The sequence below is a fragment of the Chlorocebus sabaeus genome, chromosome 22, assembly GCF_047675955.1.
Source record: "Chlorocebus sabaeus isolate Y175 chromosome 22, mChlSab1.0.hap1, whole genome shotgun sequence".
NCBI lineage: Eukaryota > Metazoa > Chordata > Mammalia > Primates > Cercopithecidae > Chlorocebus > Chlorocebus sabaeus.
In genome coordinates this window covers 97,076,844-97,087,007 of record NC_132925.1, presented here as the reverse complement: position 1 = coordinate 97,087,007, position 10,164 = coordinate 97,076,844, and positions in this window count along the sequence as shown.

The window sequence follows — 10,164 nt, the reverse complement described above, 5'->3', positions numbered from 1 at the left end:
CTGTAATCCCAGCACTTTGGGAGGCCGAGACGGGCGGATCACGAGGTCAGGAGATCGAGACCATCCTGGCTAACACGGTGAAACCCCGTCTCTACTAAAAAATACAAAAAAATAGCCGGGCGAAGTGGCGGGCGCCTGTAGTCCCAGCTACACGGGAGGCTGAGGCAGGAGAATGGCGTGAACCCGGGAGGCGGAGCTTGCAGTGAGCCGAGATCCGGCCACTGCACTCCCGCCCGGGCGACACAGCGAGACTCCATCTCAAAAAAAAAAAAAAAAAAAAAGTGGTTATATTTGGCCGGTAGAATAGCAGTGCTGTGTTTATTTTTACACTTTAGAGGATTTTAAAAATAATGAACAGCGTTTATTTTCATAGAGGAAAACACTTGCATTTTTTTTTTTAAACTGCACCTTCCAATTTAAGACATTACTATATTTCAGGGCAATATGGGGGTGGGAGGCAAATTTCTGGGAAAGATGGTTCAAGGGAGTCAGTCTGTCTATCTCTCTATCTATCTCTATCTATCTATCTATCTATCTATCTATCTATCTATCTATCTATCTAATCTATCTACAGAGTCTCGCTGTGTCGCCCAGGCTGGAGTGCAGTGGCGCGATCTCGGCTTATTGCAACCTCCACCACCCAGGTTCAAGCGATTATCCTGCCTCAATCTTGCGAGTAGCTGGGATTACAGGCACCCGCCACCACACCCGGCTAATTTTTTTATTTTTAGTACAGACGGGGTTTCACCATGTTGACCAGGCTAGTCTTGAACTGCTGACCTCAGGTGATCCGCCCTCCTTGGCCTCCCAAAGTGCTGGGATTACAGGCATGAGCCACCGCGCCTGGTCAAATATTTATCCAGGCCTTCATAATTTGAAAATCTTGGTAGTTGTTTTTCTATTTTTTTTCCTCATAAGGTGAATGAATACCCATCCCATAGACATGCATACATAAGATATGGCACTAGACTGCCATCAGCACTGCAGGTGTAAACCTGAAGTTTTCTGATACAGGAAAAACAGATCTTTTCCATTGGTCTCCAGTTGCTGCATAGTGACCTGAGGGTGGGAGACCTATAAATATACAGGTGGCAGCAAAGAGACAAGATAAAGAGTAGGATTCAAGTAGATGTGAGCCCCAAAGGATTAGGGTCTTTTTATATGGTGTGTGTAGTGGGGAGTATCATTCGTTTGCCTCATGAACACGATAGGACTATGTGGCATAGGAAAAGGAATAGCCAGGTCTACTTAGAGGGCTTCTGGAAAGCATGGTTCCTAGCAGAAAGCCAGGTTTTCATTAAAGTAAGAACATGCTGTGAGAAAATTAGGGATGCAGGAGAATTTCAGAACAGACATTCTAGAATGTATGTATTAAAAAGTTTGGGAAAGGGGGTAACATTTGCTTCAGCAATCCAAGGATTATTTTCGACAAGGATATCATTTTCGCAGTAACCCATTTTTTCAAACCCAGGGATGATTTTCCTCTAGATTTGTTACTTTTCCACTGTCACCAGTAAGGCTCTCGTGCCATCTTTTTTCTGCCCAAAATTCTCTTGAGAATTTTCTTTAGTTTATAAGCTTGACATTTTATCATCCAAGAAGCTGGAGAATCCAATCTGGGTCACCAGTATTTCCTCATGTAGAGTATACAGATGTTCGTTAATTCCAGCCCACTTTGTTTCTCTAACCAGAAGTATCTGTAGGACACTGCTCTTTGTATTTTGTTTGCTTTTTAATTTGAAATTGTATTGAGATTGTTATAGAATCACATGCAGTTGTAAGAAATAATAGAGATCCCTGTATACTTTTCCAGTTTCCCACAATGATAATATTTGCAGAACTTTAATATTACAACCAGGATATTGATATCGATACAACCTACTCCTCTTAGATTTCTCCAATTTAACTGTACTTTTCTTTTGATTTATCATGTGTCAGTCTGTGTATCCACAGCCATCAAGATACCAAACACTGGCCGGGCACAGTGGCTCATGCACACCTATAATCCCAGCACTTTGGGATGCTGAGGTGGGCAGATTGAGGCCAGGAGTTCAAGACCAGCCTGGCCAACATGGCAAAATCCTATCTCTACTAAAAATAACAAAAATTAGCCAGGGATGGTGGTGCTTGCCTGTAATCCCAGCTACTTGGGAGTCTGAGGCATGAGAATCGCTTGAACTCAGGAAGTAGAGGTTGCAGCGAGCTGAGATCGTGCCATTACACTCCAGCCTGGGTGACAGAGTGAGACTCTGTCTCAAAAGAAAAAAAAAAAAAAAAAGGTACCAAATACTTACTATCACAAGGAACTCTGTTGTGCTTTTATAACTATATACACTTCCCTCCTTCCTCCTGTCCTAGTCCCTAACCCTTTATAACCACCAGTCTGTCCTCCATTTCTAAAATTTTGTCATATAAAAAATGTTACATAAATGAAATAACGCAGCATGTAGACTTTTTAGGATGGATTTTTTTTTTTTTTTTTACTCAGAACAATTCCTTGGAGATTAATCCAAGTTGTTGTGTGTATCAATAATCCATTCCTTTTTATTGCTGAGTAGTTCTAGTATGAATGTACCAGTTTAACCATTTACTCACTAAAAGACATCTGGCTTGTTTCCAGTTAGGAGCAATTATGAGTCAGCTGCTATAAACATTCATATATAAGTTTTTATGTGAACATAACTTTTCATTCCTATGGAATAAATGCCCAAGAGTGCAAATGCTGTGTAGTAAGGTAACTGCATATCTAGTTTTAGAAGAAATTGCCAAAGCTGTTTTCTAGAGTGACTGTTCCACTTTACATTCTTACCAGAAATGTTTAAGTGATCCAATTTCTCCACATCCTTGCCAGCATTTGATGTTGTCACTATTTTTATTTTAGTCGTTTTAATAGGTGTGTAGTGATATCTCATTGTGGTTCTAATGTACATGACAGATAATGATATTGAACCTCTTTTTCATGTGCTTATTTGTCATCTGTATATTTTCTTTGGTGAAGTGTGTGTTCATCTCTTTTGCCCAATTTCTAACTGTCGAGTTTTGAGAATTCTTTATATATTCTATATACTAGTCCATTGTTTGATATGTGGTTTGCAAATACTTTCTCCGAATCTGTAGTTCATCTTTTAATCCCCTTCACTTGGGCTTTCACAGAACAAAAGGCTTTGATTTTGACAAGGTCCAATATATTTATCAATTCCTTCTTTTGTGGGTTGTGCTTTTGATGTCAAGTCTAAAACTCTTTGCCTAGCCCTGGGTCCCAAAGATTTCCCCCCATTTTTATGAAAGTGTTAAGAGTTTTATGGCCATGATTTATTTTGTCGTAATTTTTATATAAAGGTATGAAATTTAGGTCAAGTTTCTTTTTTGCTTTTTTTGCCTATGATGTCCAGTTGGTCCAGCACCATTTGTTGGAAGGCTATGCTTCCTCCATTGAATTGCTTTTGCACCTTTGTCAAAAATCAGATTAGCTATTTCAACAAAACCCAATTCAAAAATGGGTAAAGGACTTCAATAGACATTAATCCAAAGATATACAAATGGCAAATAAGCACATGAAAACATGCCCAACATCACTAACCATTAGAGAAATGCAAACCAAAACCACGAGATACCATTTCACACCCATTAGGATGGATATTATCCAAAAGATGGAAAATAACAAGTGTTTGCCAGGATGTGAAGAATTTGGAACCCTTATGCATGGCCGGTGAGAATGTAAAATGGTATATCCACTGTAGAAAACAGTTTGGCGGTTCCTCAAAAAGTTAAACATTGAATTACCATATGATTTACAATTCCACTTCTAAGTATATGCCCAAAAGATTTGAAAGAAGGGATTTGGCCAGACACAGTAGCTCACGCCTGTAATTCCAACCCTTTGGGAGGCTGAGGTACAGGACTGCTTGAGGCCAGGAACTCGAGATCAGCCTGGTCAACACAGCGAGACCTTGTCTCTACAAAAAAAATAAATAAATAAAAAAATAAAGAAGGGACTCAAACAGATAATTGTACGCCAATGTTCATAGCAGCATTATTCACGATAGCCAGAAGGTAGAAACAACCCAAGCAACCTTCAACAGATGAATGGATAAACAAAATGTGGTATATATACTCCATGGAATATTCAGCCTTAGAAAAGAATGAAATTCTGAATTCTGGATGAACCTTGAAAACATTATGCTACGTGAAATAAGCCAGACACGAAATGGCAAATATTGTATGATTCCACGTATATTAGGTACCTAGAATGAACAAATGCATAGAGACAGAAAGTAGGATAGAGGATGCTAGGGAGTGGAAGAAGCGGGGAAGTAGAGAGGTTTTGGGGTTTTTGTTTGTTTTTGAGACAGGGTCTCACTCTGTCACCAAGGCTGGAATGCAGTGGCACAATGACAGCTCACTACAGCCTCGACCACCTGGGCTCAGCTGATCTTCCCACCTCAGCATCCCAAGTAGTTGAGACTGCAGGCTCGCACCACCACACCAAGTTAAGTTTTGTATTTTTTGTAGAGATGGTGTTTCGCCATGTTGCCCAGGTTGGTCTCGAACTCCTGGCTCAAGGGAATTGCGTAGACCTCCCAAAGTGCTAGGATTACAAGTGGGAGCCACTGCATCCAACCAAAAGTTATTCTTACAGGGCATGGAGTTTCTGTTTGGGCTGATGAAAATATTTTAGAGGTGGATGGTAGTGATGGTTACATAGCATTTTGAGTATACTTAGTTCCACTGTATTGTACATTTAAAAAGGGTTACAATGGTAATTTTTATATGTATACTTGCCACAATAAAGTTTTAAAAATCAGCTGCGCATACTTGTGTGGGTCTAACGGCTTTTTTTTCCTAATCCCTAAATTAGATTCTCCCCACAGTTCCATGTAGTTCCAACTTTAAAGTGGGACCTTTACCCATGCTTATTTATCTCAATGATAATAGTCACCAAATATATTTCCCCTCACTGAAATTCTCTGTCCCACAAATAAGTAAACATAACATAAACCGTGGTACTCTTACCATGAGAAACAAAAATGAATTGAACAAAGTCAGAAGTGGGAATACCTGAGTTTTGACTCTGACATTAGTCAAGTCACAAACCTCAACTTTCTACTTAAAATAGTAATAGTACCTTTATTATCATGATAATCAAATAGGTCATGAAAGTGCTTTGTAAAATGTGAAATTCTCTTCAGTTATCTTTATTATTTTAGTAGTCATATATATTACTACAGATTTAGCTGATTTGCCTGATAGTGGAAGTAAGTTTTGCTATAGCTTAAAACCAAGGCCTCATTTGGCTCTCTCCATTTCACAGCTCTCATTCCAGACCTCAGCTTTGCAGGCCCCAAATCCAATCTGGTCATTATACCATGAGTATCTCTTGGGGCTAGACTTAAACCAGTCACGTGTAACTGACATAAACCAGGAACACTAAGCCTCTCGTTTATATCTGTGGGTTGTGACCCATGTCCAGAGACTCTCCCTTCCCAGCATCAGGCACCCACAAAGCCAAAAGAGTCATCAGAAAGATATTGTGAGCATGGACTGAGAACAAACAGAAACAAACTGCCTAGAGATATTTTTGGCACAGGGTTAAGCCTTATTAAATTATTCCACTTCACAATCAGGAGCCCTACATGGATAAAAATTGTTCATTTTCTCCAGGTTCAAGCCCCTTCGTGCTGGAAGTTCTGCCTGTACAATTTGCCATGGATTTGGGCTTTGGTAGCTACTAGCCTCCCACAGTCCTCCAGCACACTTTGTGTTTAGCTTAACACCATTTGGCTACAGTAAATCTTATTTTATCCATAGAACTATTTTGTCTAAGATGTGTTTGTATAGATGTGGTCTCACTCATCATATGTTGACTTTATTAGAAAACTCAATGTTCTGCCAAGATTTGTCAATTCTTAGTTCCAAGGGACCTCTCCGATAGATGAGATCTACCCTGGCTCTCCACCAAGCCTTCAGCACAAGGTTAATAATGTATTTGTATTTTACCCTCGTATTTCTCAATTCCATTCTTGGCTCACATCACAGTCTTTCAAAACATTTGGGTGAGTCACCTGATCCTAGTAATTATTCATTTTTCTCATTAACTAGGTCCCCAATGCCTTGTGCACTTAATAGTATTTAGTTTACCACTTTCACAGTAAAGACCAGTTGTATGTGGGAATCTCTTCAGCTTCCTTTCTATAAAGGCTGAAAAAGCTAGGTGTGGTGGTGTGCACCTATAGTTCCAGCTACTCAGGAAGCCGAGGCAGAATTGCTTGAGCTTAGGAGACAGAGCTGCAGTGAGTTATGATCATGCCACTGCACTCCAGCGTGTTCTCAATTAAAAAATACATATATATACACACCAGGCACAGTGGCTCACATCTGTAACCCCAGCATTTTGGGAGGCTGAGGCAGGCAGATCACTTGAGCTCAGGAGGTTGACACCAGCCTGACCAACATGGTGAAATCCCATCTCTACAAAAAATACAAGTATCAGCTGGGTGTGGCGGCCCATGCCTGTAGTCCAACTACTTGGGGAGCGGTAGTGGGAAGATCGCTTGAGCCCAGGAGGTTTGAGCTCAGGGGATGACAGTGGGAGATGGGGTTACCATTGACAGAAATGAGGGAGCTAGGAAGGGGCGCTGTGGGGAAAACAATAGATATGGTTGTAAACAAGGTGAGATTAGGTAAGGGCCAAAACTCAAAGATGAGATGGCAAAATTTTAGTCAGTCCTAACACTTCAGAATTATATTCAGGATAGGAAAAGACCTACACCAATGTTACAAGAAACTCAGAATACTACTGCAAGGACCTGTTCTTAGGTTCCTCTGAGGGGATCAACTGGACACCGGCCTCCACTGTAGATTCACTTATTACTGCTGAATTTAGGAGGAAAGTTTTCTAACTTTTGTCTTGCTAAAAACAAATTCTCTTTTGCTTCATTCAGTGACTAAGGGGGAAGTAGGCAAGGAAACTAGATTGTATGAGCAGTGTTAGTTCTTCCATGAACTCGTATCAGGTAAATCATTCACTGATAAAAGTAGCAAACCAGTCAGGGTGCATGTCCCAGCTGCCTCTCCAAATTCCCCTATTCTATTCAAACAGCTTTCAAATGGGACCAAGTGTATAAATAATATCTGGCAGTTCCACTCTGACTCGAGAACTTTAAAATACTTTATGTTCATTCAGTGTTGTTTTGATCTGGTAGTTATGATGTGATAAACTACAGATGTATATGGGGATACAGCCTAAATTTGAAGTCCCTGAAACCGAGCAGCTGTTCCTCGTCTGTGAGGCAAGAGACATGGCCTACATGACCAATATTCCTTCCACTCCAAAAATCTGTCTGTGTGATTCAGAAGTCGAGTGTATTTAGGGGGCTTTTAAGTGTGGAGTGAAATTCCAACTCTTACCACCAGATGTCACTGTTGTTCATTAACTAGAAATATGTGCCTTCTAGGGACAGTAGGATCCTGAATACAGAAGCCCCAAACCTTTTAATTCTAAGTAATTCAACAAACACTGAACACTTATGTGTGCCACGTGCTTTGGATAAGAAAGGCCAGCATGCCCTCAGACAACTGGAGGAGAGGCATGGAAGCAATCACACACACCAACACTCCAACAACATCCAACATTAAGCCAGGGACTCTGAACTCTCACTGAAAAATCAACATACTATCTCCTTAAAGTAGAACATTGTTTCCTCAGGGAGAATTTCTCCAACCCCAGCCCTGGGTTAGGCTCACCCAGCCGGATGTTCCTGTTGCATCCTCTACCTAATAATTATCATCCTTTATTGTGCTGGGACTCAGAAATGAATACCCCAAAATACGATGCTTTGACATGCTGGACCAAATGAAGATGCAGCCTCAAGGTCTCTCTGACCTCCTATCCCCTCCTACCCACCCCCTCCCCATCATGAAGCTGTTCTATGAAGTTTCCTTATCTGCTTAAAGTCTAGACCTGCCAAAGCGGGGAAAAATTACTCCTGGTCTTTTCCTTTTTTTTTTTTTTTTTTTTTTTGAGATGGAGTCTTGCTCTGTTGCCCAAACTGGAGTGCAGTGGTGTGATCTCCTAGGTTCCAGTGATTCTCCCACCTCAGCCTCCTGAGTAGCTGGGACTACAGGTGCATGCCACTATGCGCAGCTAATTTTTGTATTTTTTTTAGTAGAGAGGAGATTTCACCATGTTGGCCAGGCTGGTCTCAAACTCCTGACCTCAAGTGATCCACCTGCCTCAGCCTCCCGAAGGGCTGGGATTACAGGTGTAAGCCACTACACCAGCATGGAGTTTTCATTAGTTTAATTCATATTGCAGGAAGAGAGACAAATCTGTCAACACATCTGGACAAACTATTATCTGTTCTGTAGGCCAACAGACTTTGTCTTAGGCCATCATTATGTTCTCTAAGTCCACTGAATCCTCCTAAAAATAATTCATTATCCCTCAAATTGCCATATTTCCCCCATCTCCCCTTCCCCATGAAGGATATATAAACATCTGTACCCTATTGGGTTACTGAGTAATCATTCTGCCATTCCCCCATGATACACACATTGAAATAATTGCATGCTTTTTCTCCTAGTAATCTGCCTTTTGTCAACTGATTTTTCAGTAAACCTTCAGAGGGTGAAGGTAAAGTTTTCCCTGGACCCCTACAATTGTCATCACTTAGTTAATGCCAGCCTTCCCTGCTAGACTATAAATTCTGAAGGCAAGGCTCATGTGTCTCCTGTGCTGCTGCATTCCCATAGTTAACACAGTAATAATGGAAATAGCAATCATCTATTGAGCTTACTAATGCACTGGGTGCTATGCTAAGTAAGCCCTTTACAATCAGTATTGTATTTAATCCCAACAACCCTAGGCCACTGATACTGTCCGCATTTTATAAACAAGAAAACCATGGCTGCTTGGTTAGGAGTGGCAGAACCATGAACCCAGCTCTCATTCAATAAAAAATAGTATCACATCCACTTGAACCACCTAATGTACCATTTACCATTCTTTTCAGCAAGGAATCCCACAAATTTCTCATGAACACTCATTAACATCTTAACCCTTCACTTGTTCTTCTCCCCCATCCTCTGCCATTTGTCTAGATCAATGACTCTCAAATTAGTTATTTAAACAAAACCAAGAGTACTCATCAATTAGAATGAAAATTTTCTGAAAATGTAGTGAAAACTGACCCAGAAAGGTCAATACCAAGACCTGTTAAGAGTTATTGGACTTGATAAAGGAATAATTTGAGCAGCCAAGCAAAAAATCAAATCACTTTTGTAAGAAAAATGTCACATGACTTTAGGCTTCTCTATAGCAACACTTTAATATTCCAAAGAAAAATATGAACTGAGAATTGTATTATCTAGCCAAATTGTTTTTACTGTGTAAAGGCTACAGATAAACATATTTGACATGGCAAAAATTTAGGGAAATTGTTCCATGAGTCTTTCTTAAGGAAACTGTTAAGTCATTAATTTCAGCTGACCAAGAGATTACTGGGAATGTTTGAGTTTCAAATATATTTAAACTGTGGAACTAAGAAATGTGAGAATGACAACAGAATGTAAATATTGCATGTCCTCACAATGTAGAAATGATACAACAAAAATTGAGAAAAAAGGGAAAGAAAGTGGAAGTTCACTGATACAATGATAGTTGGGCACCAGAGCATATCAGCTAAAGCTACGCTGACAAGTCAAAGAGAAGTATAATCACATTTAACAGTACAAGAGTAGGTCAGGTGTGGTGGATTATGCCTGTAATCCCAGCACTTTGGGAGGCTGAGGCAGATAGATCTCTTGAAGCCAGGAGTTCGAGATCATCCTGGCCAACATGGTGAAACCTCGCCTTTACTAAAAATACAAAAATTAGCCTGGCCATGGTGGTGCATGCCTGTAATCCCAGCTACTCAGGAGGTTGAAGCATCAGAATCGCTTGAAGCTAGGAGGTGGAGGTTGCCGTGAGTTCAGATCACGCCACTGTACTCCAGCCTGAGCAACAGAGCAAGACTCCGTCTCAAAACAAACAAACAAACAGTGTAAGAGTAAAATCCAGTAATATTATTGACCAGAACTGGTTAGTAGAGAAGGAGGGAAGAAAGAAATATGCTAGGCTTAAATATTTCTCAAAAGGAATTATTGGTGACTAAAAATAAATCGAAG